Source organism: Choloepus didactylus, chromosome 12 (genome assembly GCF_015220235.1).
Source record: "Choloepus didactylus isolate mChoDid1 chromosome 12, mChoDid1.pri, whole genome shotgun sequence".
Classification (NCBI taxonomy): domain Eukaryota; kingdom Metazoa; phylum Chordata; class Mammalia; order Pilosa; family Megalonychidae; genus Choloepus; species Choloepus didactylus.
Genome location: NC_051318.1, coordinates 86,956,829 through 86,974,541, shown reverse-complemented (window position 1 = coordinate 86,974,541; position 17,713 = coordinate 86,956,829).

Below are 17,713 nucleotides of genomic sequence, written 5' to 3'. Positions count from 1 at the left end.
GTGATCCACAGGGTTTTCACAATCACACTGTCACCCCTTGTAATCTGCATTGTTATACAATTGTCTTCAGGAGTCCAGATGACTGGGTTGGAGTTTGACAGCTTCAGGTATTTACTTCTAGCTATTCCAATACGTTAAAACTTAAGAGGTGTTACTTATATAGTGCATAAGAGTGTCCACCAGAGTGACCTCTTGACTCCATTTGAAATCTCTCTGCCACTGAAGCTTTATTTCGTTTCATTTTGCATCCCCCTTTTTATCAAGAAGATGTTCTCAATCCCATGAAGCCAGGTCCATATTCATACCCGGGAGTCATATCCTGTGTTGCCAGGGAGATTTACACCCCTGGGAGTCAGGTCCCAAGTAGGGGGGAGGGCAGTGAGTTCACCTGCTGAGGTGGCTTAGTTAGAAAGAGAGAGAGGGCCACATCTGAGCAACTAAGAGGTACTCAGGGGGAGACTCTTAGGCACAATTATATGCAAGTTTAGCCTCTCCTTTGCAGTAATGAGCTTCATAAGGGCAAGTCCCATGATAGAGGGCTCAGCACATCAAACCACCAGTACTAATGTTTGTGACAACATCAATATCAGTCCAGGTGAGGAAGTCCAACACTTCTGCACCTTCCCCCAGCTCCTCAGGGGGGCCCTGTAAATACATTTTTATTCTCTGCCCAAATTACTTTGGGATGTGCAGGACACCTCTTTTGATATCAGTAGGCTTGTTGGTCTAAAGTGAAGGGCAAAAGAGGTGCAGGGAAAGAGAAGGGGGGCAAGAGGCCTAGAATGGTGGACCTTTGATCTAGAAGAAAGGTGAAAGGCAACTCTCAAGTGACTGCTTAGACAGTGACCAGTTGGCTCTTCTTTCAACCGAACCCCAAGAAACTCAGGGGGGAGGGGGCACCTTGAAGCAGCTCTTGTTCACATTTGGGGGTTGAGCCAGAGAACTGTCTCTCCTGAAGTGAGTCCCATCTTCTCCCTCTAGCCAGATAGAGCTGGATCAAGTGGTGTGAGAGGAGCTGTTTGACACTCCTTGGCCGGTGGTGGGAGGGAGGGTTTTCTTTTTGCTCAGAAAGCTGGGGCTTCGCTGCATTTGACCAAGAACTTTTCCAGAGCCACCCCAGTGTGTCTTCTGTTGGACATATGTCCAGGACAAATGGTTCCTTGGGAGTGTGTGTGTGTGTGTGTGTGTGTGTGTGTGTGTGTGTGTGTGTTGGGGGGAGGAGAGAGTGGGGTTGGGCTGTCCTACCTCTGCCTATGGCTCAGGTATAGACACAGAGCCCATGTCCTCTTATCACCCCAAGGATTTAGTGTGCAGCCAGGAATTAAGAATTTCCCTGAAGCCTTTTGATTGCAGGGTGTGGGGTATGGAATGCGGTTCATGGGCATTTTGAAGCAGAATAAGGACAGATTACGGGGTTCATGATGGAAAATAGGGGTTGTAGATAACCATCCAAGTCCTTGGTGAGGAGCAAAAGAACCACAAATCTCTGCTTACACCCTGTGCAGAAGTTTTTTTTTTTTTTTTTTTTGGCAACATTCACTGAGAAGTTTATCCATAATTTCAAACATTCAGTGGTTAAATTCATCCATAGAACACTTCTTACAAATCATTAATTAATACAACTACAGAAAGAAGCAAACATCACAGTTATAATGTTTTACGATTTAATCCAACTTAAAATTTTTCAATGGCTTTTAAAGTAGTAATAGCATTATTCATTTAAACATTAAAATAAAAATAGGAAGACTAGAAGCCAGCAGTTACAGCTGGACCTTAAGCTATCAACATTTCACCAAGAAGCCCCGTATAATAGACTTGACATGAACATTCTCAAATGTGTGCTCCAGCCATCTGTCTTCAGAATTGTGTGATTTATTTAATTGTTGTAGACTCTAGCTAGCAAGCACAATCAGTTTACTACAAGGCACATGCTACAGAGTTCTATATCCAACAAGATAAAATAGAGCTCTGTGCAGGAGTGTTGAAGATAGATAAATTGAATGGATTAATTGCTTTAGAAGCTTAAGAATTGTTGCTGCAAATTTATTATTTGTTATCAATAATTCCCACATGATTCAAAAAAAATTAAAGCAGGAAGCTAGAGCCTTTTCAAGGCAAGGGGAATTTTAATAATTGACTAGTCTTTTTCTTCCCCCAAAGTCACTGTTCAGTAAGTGCAGAAAGCTTCCGACTTAGGTCTTCCTTTGCATCTGATGGCTTGAACTTGCCTGCTCCAAGTGGGTCACAATCCACTTTTGAAATGGAGATGAAGCCTGCCAGGCAGCTTTACCCTCAGAACCCCAGGACCTGGAACCAGCCTGGGCAGGGCAATGCCTGGTGTTATGAATTTCTCCGTAGATCTGAGAGCCCTTTTAGACCATTGATCTCATATCACCCAGAATGGAGATGGAGTGATGGCAGATAAACTGCACGGTGACAGGCTGCAGCCTTGGGGGTTCTGGGGGGGCACATCTGGATGTGGGATAAAAAAAATGAAACTGATGGATTAGTTATTGACCTCCCAAGTGCCTCACTCTGGATTCTTTCTGACCACCTCTGAAATTTCAGGTAATTTTACAGTTGTCTCTTTGTCCTTCAGAGGTGCTTTGTTCTGTGAAACCTCCCGGGGAATTTAGATGAAGTCATTCTAAAATGTATTGCTGGGAAGCCCTGGGAAGTCCGCAGAGCCCTTGCTGTTGGGCCTAAGCCTTTGGGAGGCTTTTACCTGCACGAGTGGGAGTCGAGGACACTGGTGAAGGCTCACTGTGTGTTGATGTTACTGCTAGTTTATTATTGTTTAGCGAAAGTGCCCAGTCCTCAAACACTGCTTGTTTTAATAGGGAAAATGGGGAGAGAGGCGCACTGGTAGGAGTGGAGACAGCAGATGGGACTTTCTTTGGCCACTATTTAAATGGGTGTTTTTCTCCCCCATGCAACAATCTCGACTCCAACCCTTCTGTCCCAAGGGCAATGGGAATCACATTAGCCCCAAGGCCGAGAGTGTCTTCAGGAAGAATTTGAGTAGGTGAAGTGTGAGGGCTGGGGCTGGGGAGATTGGGGGAGTGTGGCGGATCATTTGTGTTTGGGGATGAATGAAGGCTGAGTTCCTGCTGTCCCGTGCCTGAGCTCCGGCTTTGGGGTCCGGTGTGGGAAGCTGAGATGGGGAAGAATGGGCTGCCGAGGGCATTGAACTGCGAGCTCTTCGCGTCTGTAGGGCATCAATCTTGCTTTGCTTTGCCTCGGGGGTCTTGTATAGAGGCCCCTGGTCTCAGGGGATTGAGAGAGGGTTGGATGGAGGGATCAGAGCCCCCACAGGGAAAAAGAATGTGACAAGCTGTCTGAACACGGCGACTGGGTGACTCCTGTTCCCTCGGTGGCCAGGGGGCCCTGCCGGGCCCTGTGTCCTTCAGGGCTGGGAGCTGGGAGGAGGGGACAATGTCGGATGCGTGACAGATTACACACCTTTCCATCAACTGCCACTGGAGGCTTTTGTGGGACTTTTCGGAAGGGGGAGTGGAGTGGCTTTGCCCAGGAGTGGAATGTGTGTAGAATATCTTGGAGGGGAAATTCTAGGGATAAGGAGCCATGGAGCCTTATAGTTTCAGAAAGTCTGCTTAGCAAGGTCACCTGTGGAGGTGAGCCTCTTGGAGGAAATTCAGGGCAATAGCAAAATATAGTTTGTCAACATCTGGAGAGGGATTTCCTTAATGTAGGGTAATCATATTAGTCAGGATGGGCCAGGTTATGCTGCGGTAACAAACAACCCCCAACTCTTAGTGACTTAGAGCAACAGTTTTTTTTTTTTTTTTTTTTTTTTTTTTTGCTTGTTCCTGCATGTCTACTGCCGGTGGGCTGGGGGCTCTGCTCTAGGCTGCCCCCACGTGGAGACCCAGGTTGATGGAGTAGCCATGATCTGGAACTTCCCTCTTGCTGTGGCAGAAGGAAAAGGGAAGGTGGCAAATTGTGCAGTGGCTCTTAAAATTTCCACCTAGATATGACACATGTTACTTCTGTTTGCATTTTTTTTTGTCCAATTCAAAGTCTCTATAATGTAGCATGAAGCTTACTCTGCCTGGCCTTTAGAAGGAAGGCTTGAGGAAAAAGAGCAGGGCAGCTGCACTCAACCCCAGACAAGCTGGGTGCCAGGGCATGTGCTCTGAGCCTGCCTCCACTCCACAGGTCTTGGGCAAATCCTTTAATTTTTCTCTGTTCTCTTCTCTTCTCTTTTCTTTTCTCCCTCCCTCCCTCCCTCCCTCCCTCTCTTCCTCCCTCCCTCCCTCCCCCCTTCCTTCCTTCCTTCCTTCCTTCCTTCCTTCCTTCCTTTCTTTCTTTCTTTCTTTCTTTCTTTCTTTCTTTCTTTCTTTCTTTCTTTCTTTCTTCTGCAGGAAAATGGCAGTCAGGAGAAAGGCTGGTCAAAGGTATTTGGGCCTCTAAATTCAAGGAAGATCAGAAATAAATTACAAGTGTCCTCCTGTGGCACATTCCTTAAAGTAAAGGCTGAATTACAGCTTCAGACTAATTAGTGAGGAAATCCCCAGAAAGTGAAAGATTGAGTGTTGGTAATGGGATTACATGTCCTCTCACTTGTGCTTGGGGAAGACTTGCATAAAGCATCTTCATTAATCACCATTCTGGTGGCTTTTAGTTTTACCACCATCAACCGATCAGAATGAAAAAGCATGGGTGCAGCAGCTCTCAGAGGGTGGAGCTCTGCTGTGCTGCACACTCTACAGTGGGGTGACATGTCTGTCATTTAGGAGCTCACAGTCACAGGGGCAGGAGCGCTCAGGAAGCAAAGCAAATGCTGAGAATATTCATGTGAATATCACTTGAACATTTTGGGTAGGATAGTCAGTAGAGACGTGATCACAAAGAGTATTTAGAGAGAATCAAATGAGGAAGATTTCACATTTATTGCATATGCCGCCCACAGTGCCAGCCCCTGGGCAATAAGCTCTTGCCCTCCAGAACCTTAGAGTCAGTGAGAAGACAGCCTCTGTCTTCTCCATTGTACAACTTAAGGGTCCTGTGGTCTGTGACCAGAAGAGAAGATCAGATTCTAGGAACTCATTTAAGGAGCTCAGTGAGCTCCTGGTGAGAAGGAGGGGGCTGCTCTAGGCCAAGCATTGGACTTGGGAGCAAGCACAGGAAGGGATAATTGCCATTGGGTACCCCCAAAGCTCTGTTTAAGCACCAATATTCCAAAGAGCCAGGGTTTTAAAAATATCTCCTGTTAGAGGTGACTATAATAGAATAGTCACATGTTTTTGGAAGTCAGTGAGATATTAGTAACGCATCAATGAAGAACAGTATTTTAATATAGAATTTAGGATATTTGGGGAAACAGAATACATGCTGGTTTCTTGGTCTAAACAGTTTCCCTATTGGTTACACAAGGCAGATGATGCTTAGCCCACTGTACCGGGTTGAATAGTGATCCCCCCAAATTCATGTTTGCCTGGAATCTCAGAACGTGTGTTATTTGGAAATAGGCTCTTTGCAGGTGTAATTAGTTAAGGATCTCAAGATGAAACCATCTTGGATTTAGGGTAGGTCCTAAATCCAATGACTTGGTTCCCTTATAAGAAGAGGAGAGGATGCAGAGACATAAGTGGAAGCAGGCCTCATGAAGATGGAGGCTGAGATTGGAGGCTGAGATTGGAGTGACGTGTCTGCAAGCCAAGGGTTGTCGGCAACCACCAGAAGCCAAGAGAGGGGCGTGGAACAGATTCTCCTTCAGAGTCTCCAGAAGGAACCAACCCTGCTGATGCCTTAATATCATACTTCTGGCTTCCTGAGCTGTGGGCAAATAACTCACCATTGTTTTAAGCCACCCAGGTAATTTGTAATGACAACTCTAGGAAACAAATGCACCCAGCTCACTCAGAGTTAAAGTGAGGGTCCCATGCTATAAAGAATGCAGAAACCATTTGTGAGCTATAAAATATGATCTACATTAAATCATATGTAATGCTGATGGGGATTGTGCCAGTTTGCATGTATTATGTCCCCCAGAATGACATGTTCTTTAATGCAGTCTTGCGGGGGCAGATGTATTAGTATTGATTAGGTTGGAACTTTTTGGTTGTTTCCATGGATATGTGACTAGTAACACTTTTGATTAGGGTGTTGAAGGGATTGTTTCCATGGAGATATGGACCCTGCCTATTCAGGGTGGGACTTGATTTAATCACTGGAGTCCTATAAAAGAGCACAAACAGAAGGACCTCAGAGCAGCTAAGAGTGTTGGAGAGCAGCTGCAGTCAAGAGAGACACTTTGAAGAAAGCACAGGAGCTGAGACTGGAACTGGAACACAACCTGGGACAGCTGATGCCAGCAATGTGCCTTCCCAGCTAACAGAGGTTTTCTGGATGTCATTGGCCTTCCTTTGGTGAAGGTATACTTGTGTTGAATATTTTCATGGCCTTCAGACTATAACTCTGTAACATATAAACCCACTTTATAAAAGCCAATCAATTTCTGGTATTTTGCATAACGGCAGCATTAGCAAACCAGAATAGGGATGTTTAAATTAAAGGGACACTGAGCTAGTTTTCCAGAGACAAATGGGGAGGGTGGGAGATCATGAGGGGAGGGAAGTGACTTGGGGCAGCTGCTGAAAAGCTTTCAAGGCAAGAGGGAGGCTAGGTCTGAGTCCATGGGAAAGCTGTCAGGGCCTTTAATCCAAGTGTTGGGGGCAGTGGTAAAGAGAAGAAGGGAAGAGCTCAGCTCAGCTGAAGATGGGAAGGGCGAGAGGCTGGCCTTTGGTTAGAGAGGAGGTCGTTCACAGTTGACATAGAGAAGTCACCGTTAAAAATGTGTTGAAATGAATGAATGAATAAATGATAAGGTCTGGCTTTCTTGACCTCAGGTCTCTTAGGAACATCAGTTGTACTAGGGCCACAGACAGTGACTCCCTGCCCCTACACATAGACCGGAGATTCCTCTTGGTTCATGTTCTAGTTCGCTAATGCTGCCAGAATGCAAAACACCAGAAATGGATTGGCTTTTATAAAAGGGGGTTTATTTGGTTACACAGTTACAGTCTTAAGGCCATAAAGTGTCCAAGGTAACACATCAGCAATCGGGTACCTTCACTGGAGGATGGCCAATGGCGTCCAGAAAACCTCTGTTAGCTGGGAAGGCACGTGGCTGGCTTCTGCTCCAAAGTTCTGGTTTCAAAATGGCTTTCTCCCAGGATGTTTCTCTCTAGGCTGCAATTCCTCAGAAATGTCACTCTTAGTTGCACTTGGGGTATCTGTCCTCTCTCAGCTTCTCCAGAGCAAGAGTCTGCTTCCAATGGCCGTCTTCAAACTGTCTCTCATCTGCAGCTCCTTTGCTTTCTTCAAAGTGTCCCTCTTGGCTGTACCTCTTCTTCAAAACATCACTCACAGCTGCACTGAGTTCCTTCTGTTATGTCAGCTCATTTATATGACTCCACCGATCAACTTAGACCCACCCCGAGTGGGCAGAGCAACACCTCCATGGAAATTATCCAATCAGAGTCATCACCCACAGCTGGATGGGGTGCAACTCCAAAGACACAAAGAAATCTAATCAAAACTGATAACATCTGCCCATACAAGATTACATCAAAGATAATGGCGTTTGGGGGACACAATACATTCAATCCGGCACAGCTCATTTTAGTAAGTGTGCATAGGCAGAGGTACCCAGGCAAGATTGAATGTAGGAGATTCAGCTCCACATGTGCACCTCAAGGAAAAGCCCAGGAAAGAGGCTGCCATCCTTTGGCCAGGATGACCAGAAAGCCCTGATGTTCCAGATGTGACATCCCATTTGCAGGCAGGAATGGCGACCTGCCCGTTCTGCCTGGGCTGAGTTCCATAACTGGAAACATTTGAGTCCTCTTCACTGAGAGCTCCTGGACTGACTCCAGTTGCCCAAGACAGGATCGGTTGCCTCCCACCTGCCCCCTGACACCTCCAGGCTGTTCAAGGCTCCGCCATCCATCCTGGCCCTCAGGGAATCATTTTTCTTTATCATGGCCCTTAGGGTATCACTCCTTCCCAGCCTTTAGCTCTCCTGATGCCGAACCTAGCTTGAAGGTGAGTCTAGTTCATTTGAAGATAAGCACAAATTCATATTGCACACCATTTATCAAAATCACATTCCTGTATTAAATTTTATCACTACGAACAAGGGGCATAGTCTTTGTCCACAGCTTGGGACATCTGTTACGTATCGCCTATGCTTTTAATTTGTCCTGGCTGGCTCTGCATGTGCCCCTGGCCTGCTCTGCAGGTGCTTTCCAAGGCTGACAATGCAGTCCTCTGCTGATGATCGCAGCAGTAAGATTTCTGAAATGGTTACAGGTGTTGAGCACTTGCTCCCTCCTATGCATTGTGCGAGGCACTCTGTATACTTAATTTAATTCTTTCAACAGCTCTGCAAGGTTGGTATTATGATGCTTTTCAAAGAAACTGAGGCTGACAGAGGTTCTATCATGTCCTCAGGGGCTCCCAGCTGGTTGGTGGTAAGGAAAGATTTAAATCCAACTCTGACAATGCACAATCCCATGCGCCTTCCCCTATATGGAGCTTCACCCCACTTTACCACCTTTTTGCTTTCTGCTCTTTTGTTTCCTCTGTTCTCTCCCAGGGATCTCTCAAGGTTTTCCAATGTGCAAGGCTCCAACTTTTCCATCTCCAGCACTGACCTCCTCTCTTCTGCACTACATTCTGTATTTTTAGGTTTGGACATTTTATTTGGATACCCAGCTATAAAACCCCAGTAGACATGTAGACAACAAAATTCAATGCATAACATATCCAGCTGGCTCTTTTTCCTGATTTCTTTCTCTGTCAGCAGCACAGTCTCTTGGTACCACAGATTTGAAACATTTGAAAATATCAGGTTTACATTTTCTGTCTTCTTCATTCCCTCTATATCAGCTGTTTGGGGGTTTTATGTCCCCCAAATCTCTTGCATCTGTTTCTGATCTCCCAGGTTATGACCACCTCTCTTAGTTCAGGCCCTCTTTGGTCAGGCCTGGATGATTGAAGTAGCTTCAGAAGTGAGCTGGCTGCTAGAACACACAGCACCTGTTTGCACAATAGAAAAAGGCTCCCTTTCCTCTAGATGAATGCAGTTCCATGCCAGAGAACATGTCTTAGTGAACAGAGTGCAGGCTGGAATTCAGACTCCACTGGCCCCTCAGCCAGGAGAACTTGTGCAGTGAACAGCCTGCACAACTGTGCATGGTGAGCCTGGAAGAGAGCTTGTCTCCTTGCCTCTTGTTTTTTCTCCTTCAAAACATCTTCATCTAGGGTGTCATTCAAAATATTCAACAGCTGGTACTGGGTAGGCAGTGACTAATCAGAATGGATGCTGGCCTTAGCCCGGGAGCAGAATCTTGTGGCTTCCTGTTGAGCCATACTCCACAGACCCTTTAGTTGCCTTATTGTGGGAATTTGGGAGGACTGCTTGGGAGGGGCTAGGATGGCACTGGGAACTTCACAGCAGTGGGTTTTTATCAGCTGGTTTTTGTCGCATTTTAGTATTTTGGCCACTGGTACAGCTTTCCTGGTGTGTATGGGCTGAACATATATCTTCTTGTCCAGCTCTGAGGGGGAGCTCTCTGTAGGCTGTGGTCCACCCTCATTTATCAATTGCCTCTGAGTATTTCCCACACTTAAAAAGCTTCAGTTTCCCTTGGCAGCAAGGACTTCACCATAACTGATTATTTTAGGATAGGCTTAAATTTAGGTGTGGTTATTTTCAGAACAGGTTCTGGCTATTCAGACACATGCCTCTAGGGGGTGCTCAAGATGTCCTCCTCTCTCTCCAACCCCCACCCCATTCATTCTGCCCCCAAGGAGGAATCCCAGTAAAGAACACACGGGATGCAGGGCAGGGAGGATACACACCTGGCAGCATATACACCTGCGTGCACACACACGTGCACACACACACAATATTAACCTGTGGTTTGCTCTTTTTTCTTATTATCAAATCGTTTGGTGTTTCCTTGATTATGGGATTTTTGTTGGGCAGAAAGTAGCAGCTTCTTGAAGATCCAGAAGGGGAGGAGAGAAAGACGGATGCTTCTGGGGATGAGGTTGGAGGTGTGGTTGGATTTTCCTTCTGTTGGGAAAGAAACCAGTCTGGGGAGGGTGCAAGGCTTTGGAGGGGGTGGCCCTTTCAGGGAGGCTGAGTCTCTTGGTTTCCCAGCTTCCCTTGAAGGGGCCATGTGGTGTCCCAGGGGTACCCGGCGTGACTCACTGATGGGAGAGGTCAATGCAAAAGCTCCAGGGAACTTCACTCAAATCAGGGAGTGGGTTTCTGACTAGCTCAGCAGCCTGGTGGCTCAGAGTTGGAGTCAATGAAGAAAATACAGTGCTAATATTTCTTTCACACCTGTATTCATAAAGTTTTATACCTCCAGGTCTTTCTCTTACATCTCTGCCTTTTCTCATCATCTTTTTTTTAATTGTTTCCAGTTCCTTCCGTGTGGCTGATGTGCTAAGATGGGTCTGACTTGGCTGCCTCAGAGGGGGCCTCTCTGTTAAAGGCCAGCAGAAACCAGCAGGGGCTCAAAGCGAAGGGGCAAGGAGCCCTTGCTGGGGCCCGCTCCGCCATAGACATCGAGAGAGGGGCTTGACTTCACTAGAGGTTTCTTCCATGCCTTCTCCCCCTGTCTGAGAGCTAAGGCAAGGAGGGCCAAAAGCCACTCAAACTGTTTCTGTTCAGGCCCAGAGTCTGAAGCACAAAAAGGGTCCTGGGATGGCAGTTTCACTCCTTAAATCCTCTCTCCTCTTCTTCCTTAGTAATAGAATTCTGAATTTTTAGCTGGTTACATGGCCATCTAGAATAAAGACTATATCTCCCAGCCTTCCCTATAGCTAGGTATGACTATGAGATTAAATTCTGGCAATGCGATATAATCAGAAATATCATGTGTGATTCTTGGGACATATCCTGGATGGTTGTAACTTTATTTACCCTTCTTCTTTCCTACAGTCCAGAGTAGGGTTTGGCCAACTTTCTCTTTAAAGAGACAGATGGTAAATATTTTTGGCTTTGAGGGGCCATATTGTCTCTGTCGTAGTTATTCGACTCTGCTCTTGTATAGAAAGCAGCCGTAAACAGCATGTAGATAGACGGGAGTGGCTGTGTTCCAGTAAAACTTTATTTACAAAATGCAGGTGGAGGTTTGCTGACAGTGGGTCTAGAATGCATATGTGGTGGCTGGAGTAAGAGCAGCCACTTTGGACCATGAAGTGAAAGCCTCGTACTGAGTTTGGCAGAGAAAAAACTGGAAGGAGCACAAGTTTCCAGTTACCATGAGCCACCCTATAAACCTTAGATTTCATTTATGTGAGAGAAATAAGCTTCTATCTTGCTTAAGCTGCTGTCAGTTGCAAATGAACCTGATTCTGATGAATATACCATTCCCGTGTGGGTAGGGCCGGCCTGCCAGAGTAGACTATTGAAGCATCTGGGATAAAAGCTTGTGCTAGGAATAAAGCATGCATTTTCCAGGACTGTGTTCTGTATGCTGTGTGTCCCCAGCTCTCTGAAGTGGGGTCCATCTTTCCACCCATCTCGATTAACTCAGGCGGTGCATAAAACTTCGGGATTGATCTCTGTGTGGCACACAAGGTGGTGAGAGGTGCAGAGAGAAAGTAGGGGCTGCTGGTGGTCTGCATAGCTGACAGGCTCTGGTGTTGGCAGGACCAGCTTCACACACCAGAATCCAGCATTCTGACACATGCTAATGAGATTTACAAGGTGTAAATGCAAGCGGTTGTGTTTTTGTGCCTTTTGTTTTTGTTTTTGTTTTCAATTTTGGCTGTCAGTCTGAGCCCATCCCTGGAATCAGTACTGTTGGGAGAGCCTATGACACCCATTAGCAAATCTTCTGGTGCTCGTTTCCTCTCTCTGAGGGACTGATGCTGCAGAGAGTTCCTTGGGGAAATCCAAAAGCCCAGTTCTTAGGGTTTGGGAATCTCACACAAATGGAATGAATGATGGATCGCTGAAAAATTAAAGCGTTAGGGAAAAGCACCTGAACTCAGCTCTGATGCAAAATACGTTTCCTTCCCCGCAGCTGCTGGAATGTTCTATCCGACTCCTGGCTGGGAGCCTCTTGCACTTTTCTTCTGCTCCAGAACCACAAGGGGACAATGCTGGGGTCACTTCTGAGCACAGACTCCTGCTCTAGAGAGGACGTGGGGTGTTTACACTTGAAGAATGTAAGCGGAGTGGTGACATGCCCACTGTTTTCCAACATCTAAAGGTGTTGCCAGTGACGCTGTTGGCAAATTGTTGACTACCTTCCAAAAAGAGGCTAGGCACAGGCTCTTTAAAATAAGATTTTAATTAGATCTAAAGAAGAAAATCTTAGCCTTCAGAATGATGACCCTCCTCACCGGGCAGCTGAAGCAAGGAATGCAGGCTTCCGAATCGTACAGACCTGAGATCACGTCCAGGCACAGCCTCTTGCTTGCTCTTTGGCCTCAGACAGCATCTTAGTTCCCTAGGGCTGATGTAACCAAGGACCACAAGTTCAGTGGCTTAAAACAAAAGATATTTATTCTCACATGGGACTGGAGTCCAGGAAATTGAGGCTTTGGCAGGGTAGGTGCCCTCCTGGGAGCTCTGAGGAAAGAGTCCCTTCCTTGCTTCTTCCAGGTTGGGTGGCTGTGGGACATCCTTGGTGTTCCTTGATGCATCCTTGATGTTCCCTGATGCATCCTTGATGCATTCTTGACACATCCTTGACGTTCCTTGATGCATCCTTGAAGGATTGGTCCAGTCCTTGTCTCTGTCTTCACGTAGCCTTCACCACTGCATCTCTGTGTCTTTCCTCTGGGGCTGATTCTCAAACAACCCTCTTTCTCTTCTACAGGCACCAGCCATTGGATTTAGGGTCCACCCTAAATCCAGGATGTTCTTTCATCTCGAGATCCATCACTTGTTTGATTCCATCTGCAAAGACCCTATTTCCAAATAAGGCCAGGCTTTCAGCAACTGGGGTTCAGGACCATGGCATGTCTTTTTGGGGGACACAATTCCACCCCCATAGGCACATTGCCCATCCTCTCTGTGTCTCAGTTCCTTCTTGAGGGATTGGCGATAGTGATTCTGCCAGCTTGCTGGGGAGGCCGGAAGGAGTGAGTGAGACAGTGCTTATCAAGGGTTAGCATGGATCTGACACAGCCTATATGGAACCACAGAAGAGACTGCATGGGCCCCACAGGTGCCGACACCCTGTCTAAGCGGGGCACCTTGCCCAGCACCTGGCAGTGCGTCTGTCCAGGTTGGACCCAACTGTAGGACCCAGAAGTCTTCCATTGCAAATGCCTTTCTGTCTTCTGGACCTCAGGTCAAGTGGTGCTTCCTCTGAAGCCTCCCCTGGCGTGCACTTCTAGATCAGAGCCCCCCACCCATCTCACCCCCACTCCTGGGACCCTGTGGAACTTGCTCCTGCTGCATTGGCCTCAGCGGTCCCTGCACCTGGTTTATGGGGTCATTTGATGAATGCCTGTCTCTTCCCTCTAGACAGTAAGTCCCTGGAGGGCAGGGGCTCTGATTTTGTCACCATCATATCTCCACAGCCAGCGGCGTGCCTAGCACACCATAGGTGCCCAATAAACATTTGTAAGATGCATGAATAAATGAAGACAGTGTCCTTCTGGCTGCATTTATATCAGTTCTCCCTGTTTTCTCAGATTAATGTGCCTAACTCTTTTCCTAATGTGACTGGTTCTGCTCTCTGCCCCTCTGAGTTGCCACCCGAGCCCTCCGTGTCCCTGGGCTCCTGTGCACGTCTCTCCCATTTGGTAGGTTCTAGAAAAGAACAACCCTCTAGTATGTGGTAACCTGAGGGATCTACTTTAAAAACAGCTCAGTGCCCCTCAGGGGGCTTGCGCCTTGGGAGCTCCAGCTATCTGGAAGTGGCAGCAGGAGGATGAGCAGAGGCTGGGGGTGGGCTGGGAGAGTGGGGTCAAAAGGCTGGGGGGCTGCCATATAGCCAGAGAATTTGCTTTAGATGGGCTGCTGTGCAACTATCTGCTTTCAAAGGCTTTGGGCTAATCAGAATTTCAAAGCATACTTTTAAATGTAATAGGATTCTACCTGAGAGAGCAGTGAGTGAGGCGTTGTAGCTGTTTGTTCCTCTCCTTGCTATTCCAGGCTTGTGGCTGGATACAACTTGTAGCTGGATAGCTGGGAACTTCGGATTTTATGTTCACTTCTGCACAAAATGGGAAGACCCAGTGTGACAGCGGGATGGCAGTGATGGCGAGACCACAAAGAAAGGCTCCCCCCAGCTCCGTGCCTCAGTTATTCTCTGGAAAACAGAGGAACACAGGAAGTGAGCAGGGCAGTGCCATTCCTAGCCAGCTGTTGAGGAAATTTGATGCCGTTGTTTATACAAGTCCCATGAGTAGAGGTTCAAACAGCCTTAGCAGTTCTTCCTGGGATAGACATATCCTCAGACATGGACAGGATTTTCACGGGAAAAGCGTTAAACCTCCACTTTGAAGTTTGAATGACTAGTATTAACACTTTTCATTGTTTTTATCACTGTTGATTTTGACCATAGTAGTCTCGGGGAAAATTGCGTGGAAGAAACGATAAAGTAAGCAAAACAGCTCTGTTTCAAAATTGTGGCGGGGGGCGGGAGGAAGCTGGGAAAGTAGGCAAGTGCATATGGTATTTAGAAAGATCTGCACCTGCTTTTCGCAGGCCAGCTGGCAGACCATTCAAAGGAAAGTGCCGTTCTTTCTGGAAATACTCAGGACTGAATGCGTCTGCAGAGCAGTTGACAGGAGTGTGCTGGCGTGGGAGCGTTAAGACCGTCCCAGCCGATGTTTTAGAAATTAGGACTGAATTAGAACAGGTATCGTGTTTTGTAGAAGCGGTTTTGAGGTTTTGATACCCTGTCAGTTTTGCATGTACACAAACAATGGCAGAAGTGGTACATACCTGCTTTTCAGGTAGACTCGTCGTTTCCTTCTAGACTGCTTTACAACCAGGTGCTACCTGGAGACTTGGTGGAGAAACGGTGTTCATCAGCCCATCTGACCAGCATAAACTTTGGGGCACCATTGGGAAGTGGCCTGAGCAGACCCCTAAGGGGGGCCCCTTCTTTCCGGTCCCCCATTCAGAGCATTAATTCACAGCCTGAGGCCTCCAGCTGACCTGCTTCTCATCCCTGGTCCAGGCTGGAGCTTGCATTCTCGAACTGGTTCATGGAGTCTAACCTCCTGGAGATGTTTAATGAAATTTAATGGAAAACATGGGGGAAGAATGATGCACAAGAGCCAGTTCAACAGCCATCCTGAAAAGCTGTGCCTGGGCAATATTCCTGAGAAACCACATTTGGTTTCTCACGGAGCACACAAGCTCAGAGGGTGCAAACAGCCAACACTGCTATTTAAAACCATCCAGGGTTCTTGCTGTGCCTTTTGTTGAGTGCAATTGCATTATCTAATGAATAATCAATGTTTAGCTGACACCTGAGGGTCCAAATAGCTAATCCTGAACTAAATTTACAGATTTGTTCTCTGTTTCTAATCTTTGCCATTGAGCTTATTCTCATAACACCGAGCCCCTCTTTTGGATCCGACTTTCAGGCCCCCCAGTTTCCATGGACATCCGGAAGCCCATGGGTCCTGGGAATACAGATGTTCCAGTTCACAAGTGATGGGAAATACACGGACTATTGGACCCACCTGTGACTTTAATCTGCTACTACCCTTAATTGCTTTATTTCTTCTCATTCATTCAATCATTCATCCATTCACTCATTCAACAAATATTTATTTGCCAGGAACCGTGCAGGTGCAGGGGCTAGGGAGTGATATGGTGCTGAGTCTTAGAGATTGCAACAGATCATATCTCTGGTTTCTCCTGCCACTTAGTCCTGTAGATTTAATAGATGCAGGGTCAGAGACTAGCTGTCGTGGGGATGGAATGTATACCTATGTGTTTAATGATGTAGCACTGTACAGTTGTGGGAAAGTCTGGTCTGTTGATTCTGCACAGAAGAAGAGGAAGTCTTTCATCTTCTCAGCTTGTTGAAGTCCAGGGTGGTATGTTAGGGCACCCAGAGGGAAAGGACCATATTTTATTCATCTTTGCTCTCTCAGCTTCTCGCACAAAGCCTACCACGTAGTTGGAGCTTTCAGAATGAATAGCTGGTGAATGGTTATACCTGCTCAAAGTATATCTCTTATTCCAAGATTGTGGGGTCATCTTCCTGGGGGAAGGGAAGCTCTATTGCTTCAGCACATGGTTCAGCTTCTGAAATGCAGACAGGAAAGAATGATCCATCAGCTCCCCAGGAACACAGCCAAGTGGATGTGGCTAGAAATGGCACCACCCAGCAGAGCTTATGTCCCCTGTTCTGCCCAAAGTCATTGATGAGGCATGGGTGCTCCCTGGAGGGGGGTTTTGGTGGAAGTGGTCAAATATTTGGCCAGCCACAGGAGCACACCAGGAGCGCAGCTAGAGGTTTAGGGGTTCCAGATGGTCACTGGTGTGGAGTCCCTTCTCCATATCTCCCTCTAGAACCAGAATTTCATTATCTCAAAAGATAACATAGGGGGTTCTATTCTGATTATTGGGGATATAATAGGGAGCAAGACAGACAAAAATCCCTACCTCCATGGAGCATGCACGTGTGTGTGTGTGTGTGTGTGTGTGTGTAATCAAGAAACGAAATAAACACACACATAGAGGATATTAGAAGGTGATAAGTGGCATGGAGATAAAGATGGAAGGGTGACAGGGAATGCTGGGCTGGGGGATGATGTCAAATAGGCAGGGACTCCTAATTGACAAAGCAACCTTTGCATAGAAGATCTGAAGCTGGTGAGGGTGTGAGCCGTGAGGGTGTGAGCCATGAGGGTTTCTGGACGAAAAGCATTACAGACAGAGGGAACGGGAAACGTAAAAGCTTTGGAGCAGGTTGTGCCTGAGGTGTTCAGTGCAGCTGGATTGGGGGAAGAAGGCAGGGGGTGGTGGGAGACGAGGTGAGGGCAGAGCATGGAGGGCCTTTTAGGAACAGGGAGGAGCAAACCACCATCAGTGTTCTTCCTTACTTAGCATTTACCGAATTCCTTCAACGTGTTCTGAGGGCCTATACAGGCCAGTTACTGGGAAAATGAACCAAACGCAGCCAAAAAACAAAAAGCAAACAAAAAAAAAAAAAGGGCCTTTCATTCGCTGATTGGCTGAAGATTGGAATAGAGTGCTGAGTTTCTCTGTTTGTATCTGATGCCATATCATTTGGGATCCAGAAAGGAAGCATGGTCCCTGTTATGGGATGAATTGTGTCCTCCCAAAAGATAAATTGAAGTCTTAACCCCAGTTCTGCAGAATGTGTTCTTATTTGGGATTATGGTAATCTCAGATGGAATTGATTAAGATGAGGTCATAGTAGATGGCCAAAGAGCACATGAAAAGATGCTCAACATCATCAGTCAATAGGGAAATGCAAATCAAAACCACCATGAGATACCATTTCATACCCACTAGAATGACCACTGTTAAAAAAAATGGAAAATAACAAGTGTTGAAGAGGATGTGGAAAAATAGGAACACTCATTCATTCCTGGTGGGATTGTAAAATGGTGCAGCCACTGTGGAAGACAGTTTGGTGGTTCCTTAGAAAGCTAAGTAGAGAATTACCACATGACCTGGCAATCCTGCTTCTATACACAGAAGAACTGAAAGCAG